We start from the raw sequence: 13,952 nt of genomic DNA on the forward strand, positions 1-13,952 counted from the left end.
TCCAAGCAAGTTTCTAAGCAGAAAAGGGTGCATTTAGTATCAAAATTACATCACAGATAATAGTATTTTCAACCATTATCACAACCCTAAACTTAGAACTTTGCTTGTCCTCAAGCAAAACAGATTGTAACTCAGCTTTTCAGAACAATTACTACAATGATTCAACATTTTTCAAAACTTTCCTTCCAAGACAAGAATCACTTTTATCAACTCAACATAAAGATGTCAGTCAAGATCTACAGATGCCTTAATTCAATCAAAATCAATGTGATGCTCATATACTTCAACAGATGCTATCCTTAAGAATGATCAATCAACCAAGCAAAGATGTAATCAGAAATTCAAAGAACTACTCCTCACCAAGGAAAGTGTTTCAGTCAAGCACTCCAAAGTGTATCACTATAACACTCAAAAGTGTATCACTCAACTCAAAGGTGTATAGTGAGGTGTTGGTGACTTTTTCACTCTGCTATCACAATGTCACACAAATTAAAGTTGCCTTTCATTTAGCCACAATCAAACATACTCACAAGTAAGTTGTCATCACAAGGGCTTTTCATGGCTTGTAACTTGGCTGGGCTAAGAAGGAAATTGGTTTTTCTGGTCAGTAAAATCCTTGAGTTAAGAGAGACATTTATGATTTGATCATTCAAGCACAAACTCTCTTTCTTTTTCCTAACTTTCCCTTGCATTGAGCTTTTCTTTTCTTTTCTTTTCATCTTTCTTTTTCTTTTGCTTTTGCTTTTCATGTACTCACTGCTTAGCTCAATGCTTTTTCTTTTCAATTTTTCCAGTAACCCCAAAATTGAACCTTTATCAATACCTCATCAAATGTTCTCAACTTAAATCAAGGTAAAGATTTTCACAAAGGGTTTTCAAAACATGCATATGGCTCAAGGTTCAAAGGTTAAAACAAATTGTTTTCTTTTCAGTGGACAAAAATCATGTGAAGGCTAAAAGAATAAGGGATAACAAAAGATGGCCTTGATTATATGCAACCTACAAGCAAGTAGTTCAATCACAGAAAATTTGGGCAAAATCATTCATGCTTCCAAAGTAATAACAATTATTCACAAAAACTCTGAAGCCCAAAACTCACACAGGTAAACTCTCAAGTCCCAAAATTCAGAAAAACACCCTGCTCAATATCTCAATCAAATTTTACTTCAAGCACCTGTTTCATACGCTGTGAGCCATCACCTATATATTAGCACATCATGCATCATCTCAACATCAATCAATACACTAGAATATCACAAAGCAATACTCATCACAAAACACAGTACAGTTGAATCAAGGTAGTGTAAATCATTCAAGCAGAGTACAATAACAAAACAAATGATCAAAAGGAAAAGTTCAGAAAGCTGGGTTGCCTCCCAGGAAGTGGTTCTTTAACGTCACTAGCTTGAAACCATTAAACTCAATTTGGATCAACCAACTCCATGATTGTGGAAAGGCGTTCCACCTCACCACCCAAATAATGCTTGAGAGATTGTCCGTTGACTACCCAACTTCTTTGTGGGTCTTCAAAGGTTGGATCTGTCAACTCAACTGCTCCATGTGGAAGGACATTCTTGATCATAAATGGACCAAACCACTTGGACTTCAACTTTCGAAGGAAAAACTTTAGTCGTGAATTGAACAGCAACACCCGCTGTCTTGGATTAAAGACCCTTTTTACCAGCTTCTTATCATGATAAAATTTCACCTTTTCTTTGTAATTCTTAGAAGAATCATAGGCATGCAACCGCGTCTCCTCAAGCTCAATAATTTGCCTTCTCTTTTCTAATATGTCACAAGGATCAAAATTCAAGAATTTTAAAGCCCATAGAGCTCGATGTTCCATCTCCACCAGAACGTGACATGCCTTTCCATAGACCATTTGGAAAGAAGATAGTCCAATAGTTGTATTCATTGCGGTTCGATATGCCCAAAGAGCATCATCTAACTTTTGAGACCAATCCTTTCTTGATGAAGCAACTGTCTTTTCTAGAATCCTCTTTATCTCCCTATTAGAAACCTTAACTTGCCCGCTTATCTGTGGATGATAAGGTGTAGCTACCTTATGTCTCACACCATAGAGCTTCAACCCATTTTCTCACATAATCCACTACCACCAGTATGTATTCATTATTGAAAGATGGTGGAAAAGGTCCAACAAAATCTATGCCCCAACAATAAAAAACTTCAACCTCTAAGATGCCTTGCAGTGGCATTTCATGACGTTTGGAAATAGTACCCGTCCTTTGACACTTATCACAGTTCCTGGCATGATTATGAGCATCTTTAAATAGAGTAGGCCAATAAAATCCTGACTGGAGCACTTTTGCAGGATTTCTCTCTCCACTAAAATGCCCCCCATAAGGTGAGTCATGACAGTGCCATAAAATTCCTTCCACTTCTTCCTTAGTCACACAGCGCCTCAAAAGGTTATCTGCTCCAATTTTGAACAAGTAAGGATCATCCCAAATAAATTGTTTGGCATCATGCAATTTTTTTTTCTTTGTTGCCAATTGAGATCTTCTAGGATTACTCCTGCAGCTTTGAAATTAGCCATATCAGCAAACTACGGTCGTTGTTGAATGTACATGAGTGTTTCATCTGAGAAGGATTCCCAGATTTCTGCTTCCTTGCTTGTAACTTCACTATTAACCACCTGATATAAGTGATCAATAATTACATTTTCACTTCCCTTCTTGTCACAGATTTCCACATCAAATTCTTGTAGCAAAATTACCCATCTAATCAATCGCGGCTTGGAATCCGACTTGGTTAGCAAATACTTTATAGTTGCATGGTCCGTGTAGATAATCACTTTAGAACAATTGAGATAAGATCTAAATTTCTCCAAGGCATACACAATAGCAAGAAATTCTTTTTCTGTTGTGGCATAATTCAACTAGGCTTCATTCAAAACTTTGCTTGCATAATAAATAATATGAAATACCTTATCTCTCCTTTGGCCAAGAACAACACCTATGGCATAATTACTGGCATCACACATCAGCTCAAAGTCTTGATTCCAATCAGGAGCTAAAATTACTAGAGCAGAAATCAATGTTTTCTTCAAAACATCAAACGCCTTAAGGCATTCATCGTCCATCACAAATGGTACGTCCTTAACAAGGAGGCTGCTTAGTGGTTTGGCGATCTTTGAAAAGTCTTTGATGAATCTTCGATAAAAACCAACATGACCCAAAAAGCTTCTGATTCCCTTCACATTGGTTGGTGGTGGAAGCTTTTCAATAACTTCCACTTTGGCTCTGTCAACTTCAATTCCCCTGGAAAAAATTTTATGACCCAAAACAATACCTTCCGTTACCATAAAGTGACATTTTTCCCAATTGAGAACAATATTGGATTTGGCGCATCTCTTAAGTACAACATCCAGGTTGGACAAACACTCATGAAAGGAACTACCAAATCTATTAAATCTACGAAGATGGCCTGCTGCATACACCTCTGAAAAGTAGTTGGAGCATTACATAACCCGAACGACATTTTTTTGTAAGAAAACCTCCAAATGGGCAAGTGAAATTCGTTTTCCCTTAGTCCTTTGGATCCACCAATCTTTGATTATATGCAGAATTTCCATCCAGAAAGCAATAGAAAGCCTGACCTGCCAATCTCTCCAGCATCTGATCCATGAAAGGAAGGGGAAAGTGATCCTTCCTAGTAGCATTGTTCAACTTTCTGTAGTCAATACACACCCTCCATCCAGTAACAGTCCTTGTAGGTATGAGTTCATTTTTTTCATTATAAATAATTGTCATCCCACCTTTCTTTGGTACCACCTGAACTAGGCTCATGATAACGGTTTAAAATACCGTTATCTATGATGTAATTTTGATACTAAATGCACCCTTTCTGACTTAGAAACTTGCTTTAACTCATATTTTTGCTTTGGTTTTGTGAATAAGAGAGTTGAGGTTATACTTGATGACTTTATCACTAAATTCCCTTGATTTTATAAGCTATTGAAACGATTTGAAGGAAGAGTTAAAGTACCAAATAGTTGGAATGTAGAAAAGTCAACCAGAATAAAGTCTGCGAGGCTTGGGCGCCCTGTTTAGAGGCTTGAGCGCCAGAAATCGACGTCCACTGCCCAAGCACCCTAAATGGGGCGCCCCAGCGTCGTGCGCCATGGATTAGGCCCAGTTTTTTCTCTATTTCGACTCTTTTGGACTGGGCCCTGTTTCTACTCTTTTCCGACTTTATTTAAAGGACCTAGGCGCTCTAGGTTTGGTATCTTTGACTGGATTAACACAACAACACACTCTTCTACTCTTTGAAGGCGGATTTGGAAGCAGGACCTTCCTCTTCTACTTTTAGGGTTTCACTATCTCATGTTTTTCCATTATTCATCTAATTTCTCCATGTCTATGGGGAACTAAACTCTATTTGTTGTTGGGGGATGATGTAACCTTGTGAACTCTCATGTATTTAAATTGATTCTTAATTTATATGCTTTTTCATTAATTGTTAGGGAATTCATCTTTTTCAATGCTTGCTCTATTTAACTCATTTAGTAGCATGATTTATGAAGTGCATGAGTGCTGAGAGGTTCCTTACAATTCAGGTTCTTGTTGAATTCTCCCAAGGGTAATATTTCTCAGGCATGAGGGTATGAGTACTTGGTCCTCTTAAGCTCTTGATCTTCAGACTTAATTTTCTAAGAATTATAGGAATTGCACGAACTAGGAATTAAGGCAGGCTTATTGCGCCGAGGGATCGGGTTCTAAGTAATTTAGTGAGTGATGTTAACATTAATGTAAAAAGAAGAATTCTTATATACATGAGAGTAAACTTGGTGAAATCAAACCCTAACAACATATTCATCTCATATTAAACAACATCCATTCATCTTTGTGTTACTCTGCTATTGATCAATTTGCATTCATATTTAATTTTTTTTCTTTGCATCTTAAACCAATGATCTCGTTTTATTTAAGTCTTAATTAATCAAGTTATCAACAACTGTTTAGTGCCGAGGGTCTTCAGGGATACGATACTTGGTCTTACCATTTTATATTACTTGTGCGATTTGGTACACTTGCCAATCCATCAACAAGTTTTAGTCGTCGTTGTCGGGGACTCACGGTTTAAACTACTCCATTTGTGTGATTTTTAATTAATTTCGGCTTTATCTTATTTTATTTTATTTTATTTTATTTTATTTCGTGTTTTTGTGTTGTTTATTTTTGTTTTTGTGCTAACAATATTTTCTAGGGTTTTGTGTCTAATGCTTGCAGGATGCAATTCAAACAAGAAATTAATTATATGGGCACTCAATTTCACCAAAGTATTTTTAACCACTGGTGGGAACCTCACTCAAGCATGGATCAAAGTCAATTTGGGCATGCTGCTGGACAATTTTATAGAGAACCACAACAACAATGGAAACAACAACCCTCTATATCAGAAAGATGGGCTAAGATGGATGACACGCTTCAACAGTTCATACAAATGTCTGAGTCTCATCATAATGACACTCAAGCAGCATGTAGAAGGATGAAGGCGCTGTGTAGGTTCATAATTCAGAAGCTAGATTATCTTAAGGAGAGCATGAACCCTAGAGAGGCGTGCACAACTGTTGTTACTGAAAGTGGAAAGGTTTTAGATGAGAGAAAAATAGAGAGAAAAGAAGAAGAAAGTTTGAGTGAAAAAGAGAAAGATGTAGAGGAAAATAAAGAAAAAGAAGAGAGTGAGAGAAAAGAAAATGAGAGGGAAGAAAAGAAAGAGGATGAGAGAAAAATAGAGAGAAAAGAAAAAGAAAGTCTGAGTGAAAAAGAGAAAGATGAAGAAATAAAAGAAAAAGAAGAGGTTGAGAGAGAAAAGAAAAGAATTGAAAAAAATCTTCTGTACCCTAAGGAGTGTTCCACAAAGGAAAACGAGAGGGAAGAAAAGATAAAGGGAGAGAAGGAGGATGAGAGAAAAAAGAAAGAATCATATGAAAAACCCCTTCCTCACCCAAAGAAGTATCATAGGAAGGAAAAGGAAAAAAAGTTTGAGCTTTTCATGGAAATCTTCAAGAAATTGGAGGTTAAAATTCCTATGATTGGGACATTGCAATAGGTTCCTGGTTATATTAAATTCCTTAAAAAATTCAACAAAAAGAAAAAATATCTAGAAAAGGGAACAATTGAGGCACATGGCAATTGTAGTGGGTCAAGCTAGTGACGTTAAAGGAGCGCTTTTTGGGAGGCAACCTAGTCTCTGAATTTTCTATCTTTTATTTTGTTTTATTTTATTTTTTCTTTTTAATTTATTATTTATGTGATTTGGATTTGAGTTTGTTTTGCAATAAAGTATAACATCTACTGATGGATGCTAGATAACATTCACTGATGGATGTTGTTATGATGAGCATGATGAATGACAAAATCTACTGATGGATACTGCTATGAAAGAGGACGGTGACTAGACATCTACTAATGGATGTTAGGTGATTAGGCATCTACTGATGATGCCGATGAAGATGAGAAAGATAGGTGCCTACTGAGGGATACCAATGAAGATAAGAAATATTAGCATCTACTGATGGATGCTGTGTAATTAGACATCTACTGATGGATGTTACTTATAGCTTCTACTGATGGATGCTATGATGATGAAGACTGGGTCAAGCTAATGACGTTAAAGAAGCGCTTCCTGGAAGGTAACCCAGTGTTTTACAAACTTTTATTTGTTTATTGTTTCTTTAAGTTTTCAATTGTTTTCTGTTTATTTTGTGTTTGCTTTGGGTCAAGCTAGTGACGTTAAAGAAGCGCTTACTAGGAGGCAACCTAGTTTCTGATTTTTTTATTATCTATTTTGATTATTTGTGTGATGTGGATTTGATTTTTCTTTGTGTGTTTAAGTTTTTAGATTATATGCTGCTTCTGATGGCAGAGATGAGAGCATCTACTGATGGATGCTATTTTGTTTCTAGAACAGGATTTCTTTTATTTTTATGTTTATTGTTTTTGTGGTTTTCATTGTTGAACTATATTTTGCTTCTGTTTTTAGTGTTTTGTTGTCGTTGTAGTATAGGGTAATGTACATCCTTGAATTAACTATATTATAGTGATTTAATTTTTCTCCGATATGTTGTGCTTTTTGATGAGTATTGCTTTATGATGCTTTATTGTTTGGGTTGATGTTGAGATGATGCATGATTTAAAAATATACAGGTGGTTGCTTTTAATTGCGAAACAGATGCTTGAGGTAAAATTTTGATTAAAATACTGGGCATGATGTTTTTCTGAATTCTGGAACTTGAATTTAACCTATGTGAGGATTGAACTCCTGAGTTTTTTGTGACTAATTGCTATTACTTTGAAAGCATGAATGATTTTGCTCATATTTTCTATGATTAAACTACTTGCTTGCAGGTTTCACATGATCAAGGCCATCTGTTGTTTATCCCTTTTTAGCCTACTCACTAATTTTCCCCAAACAAAAAGAGAACAGTTTGTTCCATCCTTTGAACCTTTAGCTTTAAGCATGTTTTGAAAACCCTGTTGTAAATTCTTTACCTTGAGTTAAGCTGAGAATATTTGTGGGATATTGATAAAGGTTCAAGTTTAGGGTTGCAGGAAAATAAGCAGTGAGCAAAAAGAAAAAGAAAAATCAAAATCAAAAGAAAACAAAAATGAAAAGAAAGGAAAAATAAAGAGAAAGAAAAGAAAGCTCACTGCAAAGGGAAAAAGGTTGGGAAAGATCTTCTTGAAAAGAGAACCTGTGTGTGAATCATGAATGCATCTCTTAACTCAAGGATTTTGTATTCCTGAAAACCAAGTTTCTTCTTAGCCCAATCAAGTTACAAGCTAAGAAAAGCCCTTGTGATGAAAACCTGCTTGTGAGTATGTTTGATTGTGGTAAAATGAAAGGCAAAATTAATTTATGTGACATTGTGATAGTAGAGTGATTGAGGGACCTCACTATACACGTGTGAGTTTGATTGATACACTTTTGAGTGCTTGAGTGAAACACTTACCTTGGTGAGGAACAGTTCTTTGAATTTCTGATTACTCTCTACTTGGTTGATTGATCATTCATACTGATAGCATCTGTTGAACTGGTTGAGCATCACAATGAGTTTGATTGAATTAAGGCATCTGTGCAACTTGACTAATATTCTTATGATGAGCTGATTGAAGTGATTACTTGTCTTGGAAAAAGATTGTGAAAAACTGATGAACCACTGTGATATTTGTTGAGAGCTAAGTTACATTTTGTTTGTTTTGCTTGAGGACAAGCAAAGTTCTAAGTTTGGGGTTGTGATAACGGTTTAAAATACCGTTATCTGTGACGTAATTTTGATACTAAATGCACCCTTTTTGACTTAGAAACTTGCTTTAACTCATGTTTTTGCTTTAGTTTTGTGAATAAGAGAGTTGGGGTTATACTTGATGATTTTATCACTAAATTCCCTTGATTTTGTAGGCTATTGAAATGATTTGAAGGAAGAGTTAAAGTCCAAATAGTTGGAATGAAGAAAAGTCAATCAGAGTACAGAAAAGTAAACCAGAATGCAGAAAAGCCAACCAAAGTGTAGAAAAGTCAACCAGAACAAAGTCTGCGAGGCTTGGGCGCCCTGTTTGGAGGCTTGAGCACCAGAAATCGACGTCCACCGCCCGGGCGCCCTATTTAGGGCGCCCGAGCGTCGTGCGTCATGGATTAGGCCCAACTTTTGCTCTGTTTCGACTCTTTTAGACCGGGCCCTGTTTGTACTCTTTTCCGACTTTATTTAAAGGACCCAGGCGCTCTAGGTTTGGTATCTCTGGCTGGAGCAACACAACAACACACTCTTCTACTCTCTGAAGGCGGATCTGGAGGCGGGAGCTTCCTCTTCTACTTTTAGGGTTTCACTATCTCATGCTTTTCCATTATTCATCTAGTTTCTCCATGTCTATGGGGAACTAAACTCTATTTGTTGTTGGGGGATGATGTAACCTTGTGAACTCTCATGTATTTAAATTGATTCTTAATTTTTATGCTTTTTCATTAATTGTTAGAGAATTCATCTGTTTCAATGCTTGCTCTATTTAACTCATTTTGTAGCATGATTTATGAGTTGCATGTGCTGGGAGGTTCCTTACAATTCAGGTTCTTGTTGAATTCTCCCAAGGGTAATATTTCTCAAGCATGAGGGTATGAGTACTTGGTCGTCTTAAGCTCTTGATCTTCAGACTTAATTTTCTAGGAACACTAGGAATTGCACGAACTAGGAATTAAGGCAGGCTTATTGCGCCGAGGGATCGTGTTCTAAGTAATTTAGTGAGTGACGTTAACATTAATGTAAAAAGAAGAATTCTTATATACATGAGAGTAAACTTGGTGAAATCAAACCCTAACAACATATTCATCTCATATTAAACAACAGCCGTTCATCTTTGTGTTACTCTACTATTGATCAATTTGCATTCATATTTAATTTTCTGTCTTTGCATCTTAAACCAATAATCTCGATTTATTTAAGTCTTAATTAATCAAGTTATCACACAACTGTTTAGTATCGAGAGTCTTCAGCAATACGATACTTGGTCTTACTATTTTATATTACTTGTGCGATTTGGTACACTTACGAATCCATTAACAGCTCACCCATGCATTGTCAAAAATAGGATAAATAATACCAGCCTCAAGTAACTTTCGCACTTCTTTTCTCATCTCCTCCTTCATCATTGGATTTAACCTTCTCTGTGGTTGAGCAATTGGTTTGTAATCATCCTCCATAAATATTTTGTGCATGCAATACATCGGACTTATGCCTTTGAGATCTGAGATTGACCATCAAATAGCTCCTTTGTTGGCTTTTAATATCTCAACCAACTTTTCTTCTTCCTTGGGAGAGAGAGAATTACTGATGATAACTAGTTTATTCCCATCTTCTTCTAAGAACGCATACTTCAAGTGTGGTGGTAACATCTTCTGCTCCAATTTGCTTTCCTTGACTTCTTCTTCTATGTTGATCTCTTCCGTCTTATGCAAAGGGATTTCCTTCAACTCTTTCAAGTGATCCAAGCACTCATCAATCAATTCTTCTTCTTTCTCATTCAATGCTTCACTAGTGTCAACTAGCGTCTCTTCCAAAAGAAAAATATCACTTGCTTTCTTCTCTTCTATCATGCAAATTCCGTCAAGAGTGTCAAGATGGAAACACTCCTTGTCATCCTTTGGGTGAGACATAACTTCAAAAACATCAAAATTTAATTCTTCATCTTGCACTCTCACCTTCAATTTGCCGTTTACCACATCAATCAAAACTCTTACAGTCTTCATAAAAGGTCTCCCAAGAATAAGAGGCACGTTTACATCCTCCTCCATCTCCATGATAACAAAGTCCACAGGAAACATAAATTTGTCTACCTTCACAAGCACATCTTCAGCTACCCCATAAGGATATTTCAGAGATCTATCTGCTAGTTGAAGAGTCATCCGAGTAGGCTTGAGTTCCAAACCTTCAATCTTTTCAAACATGGAGAGCGGCATGAGATTGATACTGGCTCTCAAATCAATTAGTGCCTTTCGAACAGAGATATTCCTTATAGTGCAAGGAATGGTGAAGCTTCCTGGATCTTTCAACTTGGGAGGTAAAAACTTTTGTATGATAACATTGCAGTTTCCTTGAACTTCAGTGGTTTCCTCTTCAATGTACTTTCTTTTCTTAGTGAGGAGCTCCTTCAGGAATTTAGCATATGAAGGCATTTGTTGCAAGGTTTCAGAGAAAGGTATGTTAATCTCCAATTTCTTAAAAATCTCCATGAAACGCTCAAACTGTTTTTCTTTCTCCTTCCTAGAATAATTCTTTGGGTAAGGAAGGGGTTTTTCATACAATTCTTTCTTTTTTCTCTCATCCTCTTCCTCTCTTTTTTTCGTCTCTTCCCTCTCTTTTTCTTTTTCTGTTCTCTCACTCTCTTCTTTTTCTTTTTTCCTCATCTTTCTCTTTTTCACTCAACCTTTCTTTTTCTTTTCTCTCTATTTTTCTCTCATCTAAAATTATACCACTTTTGGAACTTTACATTCCTCTCTAGGGTTAACTTTCATGTAACTCCCAAGATCATTCAGCTTCTGAATTATGTGAAAAAGCTGCCCCCTATCCTTCTGGATGCTGCTTGAGTGCTTTTATCATGAGAATCAGACATCTGCATTAACTGTTGAAGTGTGTCATCCATTTTAGCCATTCTTTCAGAAAGAGAGGGTTGTTGTGGTCCTCTATTAAATTGTTTGAATTGCATTCTGCAAGTAGTAGACACAAAAACCTAGAAAACACTTGTTAGCACAAAAACAAAAACAAAAGACACCAAACACAAATTAAAAATAAAATAAAAAATAAAAATAAAAATAGAATAGTTTAAACCGTGAGTCCCCAGCAACGGTGCCAAAAACTTGTTGATGGATCGACAAGTGTACCGAATCACACAAGTAATATAAAATGGTAAGACCAAGTATCGTGTCCCAAGAGACTCTCGGCACTAGACAGTCATGTGATAACTTGATTAATTAAGACTTAAAGAAAACGATATCATTGGTTTCAAATGCAAAAACAAAAAATTAAATATGAATGCAAGTTGATCGATAGCAGAGTAGCACAATGATGAACGAATGTTGTTTAATATGAGATGAGTATGTTTTTAGGGTTAGATTTTGCCAAGTTCCCTCTCATGTATGTAAGAATTCTTCTTTATGCATTAATGTTAACGTCACTCATTAAATCACTTAAACCCGATCCCTCGGCGAAATAAGTCTGTCCTTAATCACTAGTTCATGCAATTCCTAGCATTCCTAGTAATTAAATGTGAAGATCAAGAGCTTTAAGACGACCATGACTCATACCCTCATCCTTGAGAAATATTACTCTTGGGAGTAATTCAACAAGAACCTGAATTGTAAGGAACCTCCCGACACTCATTCAATTCATAAATCATGCTATTGAATGAGTTAAAGAAAGCAAGCATTATAATAGATGAATTACTCTAACAATTAATGAAAAAGCATATATTATTAAGAATCAATTGAAATACATGGGAGTTTACAAAGTTACATCATCCCCCAACAACAAATAGAGTTTAGTTCACCACAGACATGGTGAAACTAGATGAACAATGGAGAAGAATGAGATAGAAAAACCCTAAAAGTAGAAGATGGAAGCTCCCGCATCCAAATTCGCCTCCAGAGGGTGAAAGAGTGTGTTGTTGCGTTCCTCTTGCTAATGATACCAAACCTAGGACGTCTAGGTCCTTTAAATAGAGCGAAAATAGAACAAAAACGAAGTTCGGCCCATGTCGCTGACGTTCAAGTGCCCCAGTTAGGGCGCCCGGGTTGTGAGTGGTGGTGCCTAGCGCTTAAGCCTCAAAAAGGGCGCCCAAGCTTCATGCTTCTGACGCTCAAACGCCCGAAAGGGGCGCCCAGGCGGTGAGCGACACTCTTCTGCGCTTAAGCCTCCAAAAAGGGCGCCCAAGCTTCGAGCATTCCTCCTTTCTAGTGCTTTTCCAAGCCTTTCTAAGCTCCATCTCGTTGGCACTTCATCTCTGCTTTCCGTATTATCTCATTTCCTGCCAAAACAAGGGAATTTAGTATTAAATTCATCAAATTCAACCTCAACTCTCTTATTCACACAAGTTAACAGAAAACATGATTCTAAGCAAGTTTCTAAGCAGAAAAAAGTGCATTTAGTATCAAAATTACATCACAGATAATTGTATTTTCAACCGTTATCAGACTACAAGAAGAGGACGTGCTGCATTTTGGACTTTGAGGGGTTTCTCAAAGGGTTGAAGACAACAGGAGAGGGGACATCTTGCTGCTGGTCTTTGTGTGTTGTATGCCTATATTTTGATTAGAGGGTTAGAGAGGTGTTTTATATTTTTGACGTGGAGGTCTCTATAAAAGCCTTGTTGTAAAAACCTTGATAATTATAGTGCATGACCACTGTTGAGGAAGGACACTGGATGTAGGCTTGGCCGAACCAATATAAAAAGCAGTGTTTGATTTTTTTATCCCTACACTTTTACTTAATCAACTCTGTACTGCGTTTAATCAACTTTATTTCCGCTGCACTTAAAAATCTTTTTCTTTGTGTTTCAAGAAAGTTTTTAAAGTCATCTACTTTGCGAAAAAGATTTAAAGAAAACATTGTTTTTCTATTTCACCAATTCACCCCCCCCTCTTGGTGTTGAAAATTAAGCCATTCTATTTTAACAATGTGTTTCTCTATTTTTGAGATCACGCTGTTAAACATGAAGTCGACTTTGGATTTAATGAAACCAATTAATAATCTCTATTATGAGCTTTTTTTTGTCTGAAAATTTGAACTTTGATAAAGTCGATTTTGTTAAGTTTTTTTTGGAGCGAAAATGAATATTTATGTTCCCTCCAAATTTAAAATTGTTGGGCTTTAAATCCTAAAACAAAAAAGCTTGTCATTCACTTTCTTAGTAGACATTCAAATCCTTTCTTCTTTGGTAATCTGTGATCTATATTCTTCTATGCATATCAATGGCTTCAAGTTCATCTCAGCGGAAGAAAGTGAAAACTATAGGCACCAAAAACATGAATAGACCATCACAATTAGATGGCTGGATCAGCGACGACGATCGATAATTGTTAACATATTTGCAAATGTACCAAATTGTATCACATAATATAAAATGGTAAGATCAAGTATCGTATCCTAGAAGACTCACGCCACTAGACAGTCATGTAATACCTTAACTAATTAAGACTTAAGAACAATTTCATTGGTTTAGAATGCAACATGCAGAAAAAGTAAATATGAATTCAATTTGATCAATTGGGGCAAAGCACAAAAGTGAGTGCATGATTTTGATAATATGAGATAAGTATGTTGTTGGGGTTTAGATTTCACCATCCTTACTCTCATGCATATAAGAATTCATCTTCTTCATTCAATTGTTAACGTCACTATCTAAATTACTTAAAACCTAATCCCTCGGCGAAGAAAGTCT

General features: G+C 36.3%; 1 pseudogene; it reads right to left on the bottom strand.

Annotated features, from left to right (window-relative positions):
* Window positions 1-1,420: 1,420 nt before the first annotated feature.
* The window catches only part of LOC128195837 (uncharacterized), a 97,975-nt pseudogene continuing 85,443 nt past the window's right edge, over window positions 1,421-13,952 (bottom strand).

The sequence above is a fragment of the Vigna angularis genome, chromosome 3 (genome assembly GCF_016808095.1).
Source record: "Vigna angularis cultivar LongXiaoDou No.4 chromosome 3, ASM1680809v1, whole genome shotgun sequence".
Lineage (NCBI taxonomy): Eukaryota > Viridiplantae > Streptophyta > Magnoliopsida > Fabales > Fabaceae > Vigna > Vigna angularis.